Source organism: Cupressus sempervirens, chromosome 3 (genome assembly GCF_028749045.1).
Source record: "Cupressus sempervirens isolate cs-2001-9-10 chromosome 3, ASM2874904v1, whole genome shotgun sequence".
Taxonomy (NCBI): Eukaryota; Viridiplantae; Streptophyta; class Pinopsida; order Cupressales; family Cupressaceae; genus Cupressus; species Cupressus sempervirens.
Window position 1 is genome coordinate 321,678,009 of NC_143120.1, and position 16,136 is coordinate 321,694,144.

The 16,136-nt window shown below is 32.6% G+C and overlaps 1 pseudogene; it reads left to right on the forward strand.

Annotated features, from left to right (window-relative positions):
* Positions 1-15,791, forward strand: part of LOC149566292 (replication protein A 70 kDa DNA-binding subunit A-like) — a 162,049-nt pseudogene extending 146,258 nt beyond the window's left edge.
* Positions 15,792-16,136: the final 345 nt, after the last annotated feature.

Below are 16,136 nucleotides of genomic sequence, written 5' to 3' on the forward strand. Positions count from 1 at the left end.
GAATGTGGTCTACAATTACCTCCTAACTCACCAAGAGAATTTATTGCAAGTGTACTATGTAAACAAGATGATGGGTGCATTTATTATAAGACCATGTGTTTGAAAGGTTTTTTCCCTCAATGTGGTGGTTTGAAAAAGTTACATAGATGCCTACATCTAGATAGCATACATGAAATTGGTGAGACACTAGTTTTTCTTGGAAAGTAAAAATCTATTATATATAGTGTTAAGATGGAAAAGAATTAAATAGGTGTGAATTAGTGAAAAGTGATGTATGTGTAGCTGATTTTATGAAATTATTTCAAGATAAAATAGTTTATGACTACATAGGTAACACACAAAGAGTTAGATGGTTAGATGAGAAATTCAAGTTGTGTAAGGACACTTTTTCCTTGGGTACAATTGTGTCAGTTGTTGAATTCTCTGAAAACTACACACTTAAACCTCAAAATGAAGTGCAACCAATGTACTAAAACTCTATGCAAGTGTCAATTTTTGTACACATAGCATTTATTCATTCACATGATAACACAAAGGATGATAGAAAAATATTAGGAGAGTATCACTTCTATATCAGTGATGATCAAACTCATTCATCAAATTTTGTGCAAGGATGTTTTAGAGTTTTCTATGACAATTTGAGGGAAAGAGATGAAAGATATAATCAACACATTATATGGTCAGGCAATTAGACTGCATAATTCAAGAATGCAAGGATGTTCTATTGGTTGAGTAGGATGCATGTGACAAGTGGAGTGCAACATTTTTGGAATGTCATTGAGGTAGGACATGGAAAGGGAGAGCATGATGGTGTTGGAGCATGTGTGAAAAGAGCCCTTAGTGGAGAGGAATTAAAGTACAAAAGTGGCACAATATTAGAAAATGTTGAAACAAATATCCAATGGTGCAATTGTATGATGGGACAAAGTAATACAGGTAAGCCTATGGTTTCTAGATATTTTTGGTTGATACATGAATCTAGCATTGAAAATTTGCAAGATTGTTGTACACTTATAGGATCAAGTGAGATGCATTCATTTCAAAGTTCAAATGCAGCGTCACTAGGTATTCATACTAGAAAGTTTGCATGCTTTTTCTCTTTGTGTATACATCATTTATGGGATGAATGTGAATCAAAAGAGTGGGTTGACCAATGGTCTTGGAGACCTTTACATCCAATTTATTCATATCAACTTCCTACAACACTACAACTCAACCAAGTTGAAGCATCAATAGATTTTGAGCATATATCTGACCTAGTTGAACCAAGTACTAAGTTATCAATTCAATAGTTGGTTAAAATAAATTACTTTCAATTTTTCCATTAACTTATCCTTCTTTATAATGCAGGTTGTGTATATGTAGTTATTGCATATGAGAATAATAATGAAGGAACAAATTACTTTCTATGTCGATGTATTGAGCCCAAAAAGAAACTGATAGTTGTAGTCATTGATGGTGAGGATATTGAGTAGCCAATAGGATCCATCATTGTGACAAGAACATGGCTTAGAAGGTAGTATATTTTTTTCCTAGGCTACCATGAATATATGTTTAAGTCAATTTGTCATGTTTAATTTATTGAAATTTTGACTTTAAATTGTCTTTACAATTATATGTAGGTACCCTATCAAGAAATTTACCACGTGGTTATTTGAGGAGTTTGAGACACACAGACATATTCTTCATTACTCTAACCTTAATGTTGCAACAAATATTCCATTGATACCATATCGTGGTAGGCCTCTTAAAAAGAAGTTGTGGAAAGTACGTGAATCTGATGATGAGGCAATACTTCATACAATAAGGATTAGAGTTGATCTAGAAGGTTCCCTTGATCTATTGTGTGCTATATAGCTGAATCATTCTACATATGGTAGAATAATTTTAAAAAAATTGTATATATGTTATGAGAAATGTTGCAACTTCGCAGTAATGTGCATATATAGATGCCAAATTTTGTATATGAAAAATAGAAGACATGTAACATGTGCATCTTTGTATGCCACATTTTGTATAAAAATCCAATAAGAGATGTCACGTGTGCATATTTAGATGCCAAATTTTGTATATATAAAAGAGAAGACATGTAACCTGTGCATATTTGTATGCCATATTTTGTATAAAAATCTGATAAGAGATGTCACATGTGCATATTTGGATGCCAAATTTTGTATATAAAAAAGAGAAAACATGTTACATGTGCATATTTGTATGTCATATATTCTTTTTGTGGGTTTGATGATATCCTTAAAAAAATATTAAATTATCTTCAACTTATATGGTTTTAGATGGCTATCCTCTTGCATTTTTCTTCCAAATTTCCCAAAACACCTCACAATATCCAAATGCCACCTCACCTAATCAAAATTTCCTTATGCCAACTCACCTAATCCAAATGTATCTACCTATACCTTCATGAAAACCCCAACACTAACTCTCACACCTCACAACATCTCCACCATCTTACATCCTCCAGGATCTTTATCGGCACCATACCCAATAATCTTCCTAAAGAATTAACTCATTGCCAACTAAGTGTTCCAAACATTCACAAGATTCGATATCCCTTGGTGGGCTCCAAACACCAATTTCCATAAACATACCTAAGGAGGCTCTTCCTTGTAACCCTTCCTTGGGAAATAGGTAAGGAATCAAACTCTTCTTATTAAAAGTCTTCAAAATGTTGATTCTTGGGTTCCTTGTCTAACTTTCCAATACATATGCCTATACTAAGAGCCTATACTAACTTTCCAATACATATGCAACACTAATCACATCTGCCACTATCACATTTTTTCCAAGGGTGTTGATCCATTGTGATTAATTACGAAAGAAAGTATTTAATAATAAGAAACAAAGCTATGGTTTCACTCATTAGATGGCAAAACTATGTTACCCAGGGACACATTTTTGGCAAAAATTGGCCCCATCCCCATGTCCCCCCATCCCGAAAACTCAAAAAATTCCTAAATCCTTTCCCTTGGTTGTCCCATAAAATTAATGTTTTAGTTTTGATAATTTGTTTGATTTCCACTATCATGTGAACTCTAAAGTTAAATTATTTAACACAAACATTATATGTTAAGGTTTTAAGTTATATAAGCATGTGTTATCCATGTTTTTAGATGAATATTTAAAATTTCCCTGTATATTTAAAAAAATTCCTACTTTTTATATAGTTGTTACTACTATCATCCCCTGCTGTCCCCTGCTTCGAGAAAAAAAGCTATCTCAGAAACTCGTTTCCCCATCCCCACATCCCCCCATCCCAAAAACCTGGGGTAACATAGTGGCAAACTAAAACAACCAAAAGGAGCCTTGATATCTTACTCTACTCAATATATAGATAACATGCAACAACTATAACCACTTAACTTGAAAATACACATTTACTGCTCAAAATATGAATACAAAGATCCATCTAAAACTTTCCATCTTGCACAAAAATTCACCTTCTAAAACTTTCCATCTTGCACAAAAATTGTTGATTGCAACTTTTGACAATTTTACACTTTTTGCATATTTTACATTTTATGAATTCTCATGCTTCCTAGACACCCTAAATAGGTTTAAAAGCTTATTATGACCTTTTAATACTACATTATACTCCATTTATGCCATTGAATGACATTTTACCACTTTTGACTCACTATGACCCATAATGCTTAAACAAGAACTTGGTCAACATGACCTTAATAGAACATCTAACAACATGAAATGAAACAACTAATATCCTAATCTAACATGACATAAAAACCTACTAATTATGACTTTATATTCCATGGAGATGGTTAGGGTGCACGATAAAAATTAGGTAGGGTCAATTTCCAACTTTTTAAAAAAAATTCAAAAGTTGCTTAAGCAACTTTTTGAGCAACTTTGCAACTTTTGAGCAATTTTTGCTCTTGATAACTTTTGGTCCAATAGGTCCATCTAGGACTATTCTAGGACCTTAGTTAAGATTCCTAGGATGTATTAATTAACCTAATACCTCAATTTCCCATCTCTAACAAATTTTAACCTATTCAACAACTTTTGGCTCATTAAGCAACTTTTAACCAACTTAGGACCTAATAAACAATTTTGGCTTTTCCTAGCAATCCACAACTCTCTCTTAGCTCAAGTTTGTCGAATTTAGGCTAGAACCAACCTCATTTCATCCATAATCTCCCTCCAATAGTATCAACCACACTGGATAGAAGCATCCCTAAGGGTCTCTAAGCACCATTGAGAGGCACAACCTATATGATAACTAATAAAATGCTAGCATTATAGAGTGGCATTAGGGATTACAAATAGAATTAAAAAAAAAAAAAAGGTGTTGCAGACTGAGCTAGATCTTCCATGCTAGCAAGAGGTACAAGAACTAATGAGTCAATACTGGTATGAGGCACAACCTGTATGATAAGCGATGAAATCCTAGCATTATAGAATGGTATTAGGGATTACAAATAGAGTAAAAAAATAAAAAAGGTATTGCAGCCTGAGCTAGATCTCTTATGCTAGAAAGAGGTACAAGCACTGATGAATCAATGCTAGTATGAGGCACAACCTGTATGGTAAGCATTAAAATTTTAGAATTGCAAAGTAGGTGTTAGGTATTTCTATCACACACAAGCAATCAAAATTGAGATCACAAAAAGGGCTTCAACTAAGACTGCACATACATACCTCTAGCCTTGGTTATGTTTGAACCCGTCTTTGATGCTCGAGAGTCCTAAAAAAATGAAATGGGAAAGGATTTGCACAAAGTATCAAAGAGTGTTGTAATAAGTAAAAGATAAATAACACATGTTAATAAGACAAATTATTGATAATTATTATAAAACTTTAAAAAAAACATGTACTCATTTGTAAACACAATTGTTTAATATGTACATAGAACAAATACATACTATAGCCTAAAATTTATCAGAAAGAAAATATTAAATTTTACCTCTTCCATTGCCTCAACATAGGCTGTCTTGGGAGCATTCATCAACTCTACAAAACTAAATTGTTTCTACATATATTCAACAAACAAGTCAGATGTATTCATCAATATTGAGTACATGTATATACATTCATTCGTAATAAATTTCAAAATACAAATTTGAGTTGTATTTAATACCTTTTTTTTTGTTTTGGTGTTCTTGCTTATTTTTTTCCCTTTCCTCTAGACCTCGAGCTATGTGGAGTACCCTAAAGAAGAAACAAATATAACATAAGAGGAATCAATAAGACATGTCATGATTTCAACTCAAATTGTAAACTTGATAGGTGTGCAAGTTATGATACCGCATAGCTCTCAAGGCCAAAGTTAACGGAAAAAAGTGTGGCATCATCAATTTGAGAAATTTCAGCCCCCAACAAGAGCTATAAAATAGTAAAGAGTATTGTTATAAATATGAGATAATGTTGTAAATGGAAATAAGGAACAATAACAACAAAAAGATCATAGGAGGGAAAGAAGAAAAAAGGACTTGAAGGATGATATTGGAAGGATAATACAAGGCCTAGAAATTGAAAACAAAGAGACCAAGAAGGAAAAGAGAGATGTGAATGAACTTTTGGCACCTTCTTAAGAAATAAAAGTGGAGATTCATGATCTCCACACTCCTACAAGACACCCTATGTGATATGGAGTTTCTTTGATGTGGATTGGTATATGGAGGATGATTTCACATGAGGTTCATTAGATGGAGTTTAGGTATGCTAGGAACAAGATATGTGGATTGGAATTGGATGGATTTGATGAATTTGGGAGGGTTTCAATGATGTTAGGAGATGGAAAGGTATTATTGTACTTTTAAGAATACCAATTAAGAAACAATATTTCAAATCCAATATATTATTTTACTTTTTAGAATATTTAAAAAACTTTACTATAGGAGTTCTTGCTCCTAGCCTCACACCTCTAGTAGAATGAGTACTATGCGGTGTTCTCGTATTGCTTGCTACACCCTGCATTGCATTTTTTTGAACATATCAATCTAAAGTCCCCTATAAAATTAAAGAATATTTACTTTTATGATATTTCTAGGTGATTAAATAATATCATGTCAATACTCATGAGGTTCATTAGATGAGGTTTGGTTAATGCTAGGAGCAAGAGATGTGGATGGGAATTGGATGTATTTGATGAATGAGAAGGTTTCAATGATGCTAGGAGATGGAAGAGGATCCATAGGAAGGTTATTAGTGTCATACCAATTAAGAAACAATATTTTAAAGCCAATATATTATTGTACTTTTAAGAATATTTAAAAAACTTTACCTCGGGTGTTCTTCCTCCTAGCCTTGCACCTCTAGTAGAATGAGTACTCTGTGGTGTTCTCACATTGCTTGTTGTACCCTACATTGTATATTGTTCACATATCAATCTAGAGTGATCTATAAAAAAATTGTAAATTTTTTTTACAATATTTAGGTGATTAAATAATATAATGTCAAAACTCAAACAAACAAAGAAACTTGTGTCCCCTGTCCACTGAAGACCATTGCCATCAAATCATCTGTGAGTGTGAAATCCCCATGTCCATATGAATAACAATTATTCCTACAATGTACACATAGATAAGATGACACTCCATCCTGAGACTTATCCATATCTATCCCATCACACATGTGCTGACAGCTAAAACAAAAATGTTGATTGGGCCCTGAAGACTATAATGATGCACATGATGACGATGCAGGTGGCACAACTGAGGATGACACTGGTGGTGTACGTGACACAAGTGGAGATGAAATTGGTGGTGCAAGTGACACAAGCAGAGATGACACTAGTGGTATAGGTGACACAAGTGGAGATGACACTGGTGGTGTAGGTGATGTTGATGGAGTTGTCATAAGATGTGATGACCAAGGTGCCATAGGTGATGATGATGGAGTTGTCACATGCTGTGATGACCCTAGTGCCATAAGTGATGATGATGGAGCTATTGCATGTTGTGATGACCCTAAAGGTGCATTTTATGATGGTCGAGGGGCCATAGGTGAAGGAAAAACACCTAACTATGAGTCATGCTCAATTATAACATCTGTCAATGATGCAACCGCATGAAGAGTTTGTAAATCAATAGACTTCTTTACAATTGTTGGGAGCACAACATGAGGCATGGTTTTTCATGTTGTATGTCTCCTCTCATGTTGTAGTACCACCCTGTGAGACCTAGGCCTATCCTACGTAAAGCCTCTCCCTCTAACTTGGAACTGACTGATGTCAAAGTAATTTAGCTTCTCACCAAGGATGAACTCAAAATATAGCTTTCTCAAAAAATATAGAGGCACCTCATTATTATTACATGGTGGTAGGTCAAATACCATATACCACCTATCCTAAAAATATGATCTCATCTTGGCAAGAGTGCACCAATGAGTAGGAAAAGTTTTAGTTGTGTGTAATAGGGAGTTGTCGGATATAGGATCGATGAAAATAGAACATTGAGTACCTTCTTTTAATGTCTTTATCTTTCACTTGCTGATATGATAATCCATCAGCACAAAATGTACGACATCTATCCCTCCATTTACCCGATTTTGTAACCTCCCTAGACACCTCATTTCCATTTTGGGCCATTTGTTCAAGTGTATTCGCTAGGGTTGAGTGGTGATTAAGTGTAAATGACTACAACCTATTGACCATTTGGATAATTTTAGCACTATTTTGTGAGAGGCAGTTTATGAGGTCCTTTTGTGTAGTAGTTAAATGATGTAATTTATATGTGCGAAGGTTTCATAGGAGATAGTGTTTGTTGAACGGGAACATTGAGTGGAGGGTTTTGTTGTTGTGTCAGTATGGGTGGAGGGTTTTATGGTTGTGTCACAATTAGTGGAGGGTTTTGTGGTTGTGTCACAATGGGTGGAGTATTTTGTGGTTGGGTCATGATGTGTGGAGAGTTTGATTGTGTAGGAGGTGGTCTTTCTTCTCTCCATCATTTTCTTGGATTCCTTGATGCATCTATATTTTTAAAAAAAATTAAAAATTACAAAACTTATAAATTACAAAATGAAACTACAAAATTTGTTAAAAAATATACATAAATAAGGAATAAAATGAAGACTTACCTTGTTTTTGGGGTGCCATTGATGGAGATGATTTGGCTTTTATGGTCAACCCGATCGAGTTTTGGTGTTCTCGTTGAGTAATCCACATTTTTGTTGTCATTTGAGGGTATAAAAATGCCCTCAAATGTGGACAAAATTAAAATATATACTTTACAAAACCCGATCAAGTTTTGTAAAGTATAATGGATAAGCTTGGATACCAAGCCTGGCCAACATTTCACTTTTAAATAACTTGATCAAGTTTTTAAAAACCCAATCGAGTTTTTGAAAATTTTGCTTTTTTTGGGGGGGTGTCCAATTTTTTGTACACCATCTTGGGGTGTGTGTGTGCACACAGACACACACATGCATATATATGCATATGTGTGTGTGTGTGTGTGTGTGTGTGTGTGTGTGTGTGTGTGTGTGTGTGTGTGTGTGTGTGTGTGTGTGTGTGTGTGTGTGTGTGTGTGTGTGTGTGTGTGTGTAAGATCCTCATCTAATAATGCTTCTGATGGATCATCAGATTCCCCCCAAATCTAATATCAATCCTCCTTTTCCTGCAAGAGAATCCTCAAAAAAGATCAAGTCAAACAGCTCTTATAGTATGTACTGAAATAAAGGAACAAGAGATAGACTAACATAATATTTGAGGATAATTCTACATAATGATATAAGATCATTCCAATGTAATGTAGATAAAGATCTAATTCAAATATATACTTTGAACATATATTCATATACATAATTTTAAATCTTCTAAGTATATATCTCTTATATATATATATATATATATATATATATATATATATATATATATATATATATATATATATATATAGACACACACACATTTTCATCTATCCATATAAATGAAATTAATAATAAGCATTGTATAGTGTGGACCACACTCCTCATACAATATTAATATATTAAAACATAATTTTACCTTATCACATTGAGTCTCATGATTGTCTTACTTTCTTGAAAGATTACTTAACACTAATGCAGAGAGTTTGTCTAGTTTTTCCTTCCTTATTTTGAGCAACAATGATGGATGCATATGTTAAGGGAATAGCTATTTTCCTAGTACTAGGAGGAGTATATAGTATTTCATAGAGCTCTTCCTCTAAATGAATTTCTTTGTATATGTTTATGTTGTGATATGTCTTCTTGGTGATGCGTTGATTGAAAATAATAAGTAACGATGTCCATACATGAAGTGTCTCTGGCTAATTTGAAATATATTGGTTAGGAACTCATCAAAGGTCAAATACTTCCTCAACAAACATATAGAGCAATTTTCCTCCAGACACGATAGCAACAATAGAGATACAATTTTATATAACCTCAAATATATATATAAGGCATTATTTTACCAAGTCTATAGTGCCTAGACATGTTTACCATTAAAGCTTTAACACTTCTTCTTCTGGTCAATCTCCTAATAAAACCTATGGATTGTTACAATGTATTACAAATATATCAACATAGAGATGCGTAAATTGTTCAATGTAAGCAAATAACATTACTCAACAACTCTGTGCCAACAACATAAGTGCTTGGGTGTAGATGAGCGACTACGTCATATGTTATGCTAACTCCAATTTTAACACTAGATACCAATTTCATTTTTCTAATGAACACACATAATGTCACAAGAGTAAATCTAATAACTTCAAAACACATCATGAGTACATTGAAGTCAATTGGAAGACATCAATTTATGAATTTGTTCAAACTATTGAGAACATTTTAGTTCCAACAATACGATATTTATAGTCAATAAGTCATAGCCTCAACCAATTGCAATCCACGAAATCAATATCGACATCAAATGTGGGGTTATACAAATAATGAAAATATTTCCTATAGTAATATTAATGAGACCACTATTACCATTGCTTCAATGTGAAAATCAAGCTTTAATGCCCAAGACGCCAACTGGTGAACAAAACTCCCCACTGCCACCCCATCTCCCATGACTCCATAATGGAATGACTCCACAACTTAATTAAATATTTCCATTAAAACAACAAGCATATGAAATAAAAGGATTTTTTGGTTACAAAATTGGACATATCAAACATTTCAAATGTTATTCTCTATAAATTCACATTTTTATGGCAATTGTGATAGTACATTCGAATCTTTTGGATTTTGCAAGTAAGAATTTCCATTCCCTCATTGTATTTATTTTATCTTCTTTTGTATTCAGTTGTAGATAATGTAATTTTATTTTTTGTATGCACAAAGTAGTTTGAAGGAGAGCTCGTATTAGTCATCACAAACAGTAGGAAAAGACTGTATTTGCAGGTATGTTATATTTTATGGGAAAGGGTAATGTATACCTCAGTCACTCCCATTCTCTTGATAGTCAAGTGAATCAAATTAGAGATTACACTAAATTTTTTATTCTTCTTAGATATGAAACCTAATAAAATTATTTCTTTAAAATTCCCACTTAGATATTGTGCTCCCTCCCTTAGTCATCCTAGCTTGTAATGACTTGTACTAGCACTGTAATAACTCGAACTAGCACTGTACTATCCTAAACTGGATTTTTCCTTATTTTCCTTCAAGTTAACCTCGTAATCATGAATATACAAAACTGCCTTGCAAATAACTAGCAATGGTAAAATACAAACAACAACCCTGATAGATATTTGACCAACTCTTTCTTGAATATAATATTCAGAATGCATGCCCAGGCAGATGTAATATGAACAACAACAGAAAATTAGTATTTTCTTAAATAAATCTGTCTACCTCAGAATGATATTAAAGATTCAAGCATATGAAAATGTATTACAAATCATTAGGATAAAACCAGTAATCCTTCAACACTCCTAAAACACGTTATTACATTATACAACAACAATACAATAACTAGCAAATCATAATCTAATCTTACATACAATTTTACATTTAGATTGGATAAACCAAGTGAAGAACCTATAAGCACATACGAGACACCTGAAGTGATATCTCCACAAACAATGGGCTTACATCCACTACCTGCCAACACAAGGGGCTATGTCCTCACACTGGTTGAAAGTTGAAGCTTTTCTGAATAACTCTCGCAAGAGAGAATTAAAATCTGAATAATAAATCAAGTATACCAAATGAAAGGGTTTCTTCTCCTTTTATTCTCGTAGTTGTAACTCTTCGACTTCCTTTCTGGCTTTTCGTCTTATCTTTCCTTGTCATCTTTTTCCCACTTGGAATATTAAATTTTACCTTTAATAAATAAATTCTTAGCCCTCATAGTCAATTTTAATATTATAAAGATGTCCCCTTTAATATTTCTAATGTCCCCAAAAAGGGACATTACACAGTTGTTCACCACACTCAATATGAAATAGATTTTATTTATTTTTGTCTTCTTTATTAACAATTCTAAAGCCTCATACATTATAAACATCAGGAGATATTTGAATCCCAATTATTGAAAGTTTGTTTGTTCCTTATACAGTAAGTTTGCAAAGCTTGCTTCTTGGAATACAAAACATAAAAAGGATCTCAAGCAAATCTGTAGAGGGTTTATAATAATTGTGTAACATATATGCATTAATTGTATCTTTCATTAGCATTTATTTATTAAATTGTAACATGCTATAACACATTTAACCCAATGAAATGCCAAAAATTAAGAAAGTCTAAAATAAAAGAATTATATCTCCAATAATACTGAATTTATAAAAAAATATTCTTTAAATCTTGGTTCTTGTGATCAAGACTTGAAATGAAAAGTAATTAATACTAAATTAAAAGTACAGGATTAAAATTGTCCCTACAATGTTGAATTTTTTAAAATAAACTTAATATTTTTTCTATTAATTTTTGTTACCTATACACTTATTTCTATGTTTTAAAAATATTTTTCCCCCTAACATGAATAATATAAAGTGTATTTACTATTAACAATTATGTTTCTCTTATAATTTAAAAAAGTAATATTTTCTATTGATTTAAGTGTGCAAAAGGTATAAGACATGGATGTGCATATAGGGATGAAGGTTGAAGTCTCTTCTGATGAGAATGGTTTTAAGGGTGCTTGGTCTGAAGCAACTATCATAGGACATGTTGATAATACTAGAAAAATCAAGTATTATGTTAGATATGACCATTTCATAACTGATAAAGTGGTTCCAGAGCCTCTTGAGGAAGAGGTGTTCCCTAAATATATGTATCCAATTCCACCTCAACTAGCATTGCCTTCAATTATAGAAGCTGACCTTCGTGTGGAAGTACTAGAAAATGACTAATGGTGGTGGGGAGTGATTGTTTATATATTTGAGTATGCCTCTTAGTATAAAAGAGTTATATGAAATAGATTTTATTGACAATCATACCCTACTACCATTTTTACACTCCCAATTACAACCAGCACAAGAATGGGTTGGAGGTCGATGTGATCAACTCACTATATTTTTGTATTGAGATTAACTACTTGATAGATAATTTTGAGTTCTTTTTGTCTTTGAATTGAGATCTATTATTCTTTATTGAATACTACTATTTGAAGTATTCTTGAATCACTCACTATTTCCTTTTCTATTGAGATCAAGTAGGTTTGAAATCCACTCAACCACTTGTTAAATAATGTATTTAACTTCAATTTTGTTTTTTATATTTAATTAGTAAATTGAATTTTTGTGTTGGATATTTAATTTCATTCTTCTATCAAATATTAAAATTATATTAGTACCTTTTTGATTTCTATTAAAATTATATTTCTCACTTGTTAGTATGGAAGAATTATATGAAATTAATTATTTTCTGTTATCTATATAGTTCTTTTCTATATTTTGCAAACATAATTTTCTATTAGTAAATGTTTATTTTATTTTATAAATCTCATAGTGTTTAATGATTCTTAATGTTTTATTATTATTATTGTGTTATAATGATGTAGGCACGGACTCTATCAACGATTCATGTGATCAACTAAATGTTGCAAGAAATAAAGTTGTTGCAAAAATCATTTTATTGCAACATTGCATCCTTATAGGAGTGTATGGACAATCAAGGCTAAAGTTACTAGAAAGACTCATCTTCGTGAGTTAAATAATGCAAGAGGAGATTGAAAAGTTTTTAGTTTTGATTTGGTTGATTTTGATGGTGGAGAAGTAGGAGTTACATGTTTCAATGTTGTTGCAGATAAATTTTATGAATGCATAGAGATTGGGAAACTGCTTACAAACTCAAAAGGGAGCCTTAAACCTACACATAAAAAATTTAACCATTTGAAGAATGATTGGGAAATTATACTACAAAGTAATTCCATAGTTGAATTATGTTTGGAGGAAGATAGTTTTATACCTAAATGATATTTCAATTTTATATAAATAAGTGAAGTTGATGCCATGGAAAGAAATTCTATATTTGATATCATTGGTGTTGTTTTTGTAGTTGATCCATCAAGTTTGATATTAAAAAAGAATGCCACACAAACTTAGAAAAGAACTCTTCAATTGAAAGATAGGTTAGGTTTCATAGTGGAGTTCACAATGTGGGGTGACTTTTGTAATAAGGAAGGCCAACAACTCCAAAACCTATGTGACTTAGAAAGTTTTCTTATTCTTGCTATAAAGGCTAGATGCATCAGTGATTTTGGAGGAAAATCTATAGGGACAATCAGCACAACCCAATTTTTTATAAATCTAGATATTCTAGATGCACATTAATTGAAATCGTGGTTTGATACAGAAGGGAAAGGTCTTGCTTCCCCTTTTATTACAAAGAAAATATCATCTGTTGGACAAGCTAAAATGCTAAAAACTATGGCACAAGTTAATGATTTGGGACTTGGTCAATCTAATGCACATTGTTGGGGAGTGATAAAAGCTACCCTATGTTTTATAAAGGTGGAAAAAAATTATTGTGCGGCTTGCCCCTTAAAATTTGAAGATAGATAATGCAAAAAGAAGGTGAACAATGATAGGAATCGTAATTGGTATTGTCAAAGATGTGATAAGAGTTTTTTGAATGTGATTACATATACATGCTTTAATGTATAGTGCAAGATCAAACAACATTCACTTGGGTTACTATTTTTGGGAAAGCGGTAGAAGAGATTATGGGTGTTACAACAAAGGAATTAAAAATATTGAAGGATGAAGAACAAGATGATGACAAACTAGGAGAAATCATACAAAAATTCATTTTCAATAAATTCATATTTAAATTTGCCATGAAAGAAGAGACTTACAATGATAAACAAAGGGTTAAGTGTACGGTCATAGAAGTTGAAAAGTTTGACTATGCATCTAAAAGCAAAGTATTATTAGATTCAATTGTTTAGATCTAGGTTCTACTCTGTTTATTTCCTTCTATGTGTTTTCTTCTAGCTAAAAATATTTTCAAATGTTTCAATAAAATACTTGGATATGTGCAAGTTAGCACATCCAAATTTTGAGTAATAGATCTATCATATCATTCAAAAATATTGGATCTTACGCATTTGATGTATATTGTAGATATACATTTGTGAAACTGAAATTTTTTAGTAATCTTCTTTTTAATATTTGCAACCTTCTAACTTTTGTAATATATAATTTGATGAACTATTTATATTCGTGAGTTTTAGATATCTTGAAATTAGATATCGCTCAACTTAATTTACAAAAAAAATTAATGAAAATCTTAGGTATGCTAGTTTTTACTTACTACTTCCAATGGCTCCTAAAATAAAAATGCCCATTTCACATGTAAATAAAGTGTTAAGATTCAGCATTGCAACAAAAAAAATTCAACAATGTTCACTTCATCACAAATCCTTTATGATAAAATCAATCCTCTGATCTGCATCTATCAACATTTTGCATTCAATTTTTCTCAAGTTCTAGTTTCTACAACAATAAAAAAATTAAAGAGAAGAAATACTAACAATAGGGTTAGAAATCATGTACTAGAACCAAGCGTAGCATAAGTAGTACCAACATGAAGAAATTGAAAGATTGAAATGTATTGACTATATGGGTAGATACCCCAAATAAATTTTCAAACCCTAGCATCTCCAATTTAGAAACAAAAAATTAGAGAGAAAAGAAGTAATAATTTAATGTAGGGAGGAATAGTGTGAGACTACACACCTAGTAAGGATATAGTAGCCTAAGTTGTTTGAAGATTCTTTATTATCAACTTTTGAGTGTGCAGTAGAGAAGCATAATCCATGAAATAAACAAACAAAAAAATAACCAAGGAAAAACCACACAGAAAGGCCTACCTACTAAGAAAGAGGCAAGGTAGAGAAATGTGTCATCCCTTCCCCAAACAAACAAAAAAATTATTATATTAAGATAGCATGGCCTATATGCAAGCACACCTGCAAAGGCAACATCATATACATCCAAAAGTTTGCAAACTGATGAGTGTTTACATAGATCGGTTGTATTTACTTCTATTTCAAACAATATGGTAAATCACAGCTAGTAGAGCATAATTAAGGGAAGTCTCTGTGCTTCACCCATGTGGGCATCACCTAGATCCAATGACTATTAAATGTTTTATTTATTATCATGAGAGATGAATTCTTGTAAATCACTACTCATTAAACATGAGTCAATGAGTGATTATAGGATGACGGTTGCGATGAGGACTCTCGGGCATTTGGCCTGTGTCTCGAGCTAGGGCACCTGTGCTCTAGCTCTATTTTTGTTTCTTCTGAGCGTTGCAATAGTGGAAGATTGGTGGTTGAAGGGTTGCAAATTGGGGAGGCTCTTCTTGTCGAGTCGTGGACTGGGTTGTGCTCTTGAGAAGAAGATTTTTGATGTGTGCAGAGATTGCTTCGTGCATACCTATTTACCTGTGTTTTGCATGGGCAGTGATTGTTGTTTGTTAGGGATTTGATAACCCGCATCCCTAGTCTGTTCTCTTTTATGGAGGAAAGGGGGAGTGAAGGTGTAGGTGTGAAGTTGGAAGGGATTAGATTAAGGGTGGGGGGGTCTCCCTTTCCCATTCTTTGGTTCTTGCAAATGGCTAATGCTAAGGGTGAGACAGTAGTGAGGAGCCCTCATATAGATTTTCGGGCAGCTTTAGGCCCTAAGTTTTCAAATCAAGGGATGAAGACTTTTGACAAAAATCTATTTCCTCTAAACTTA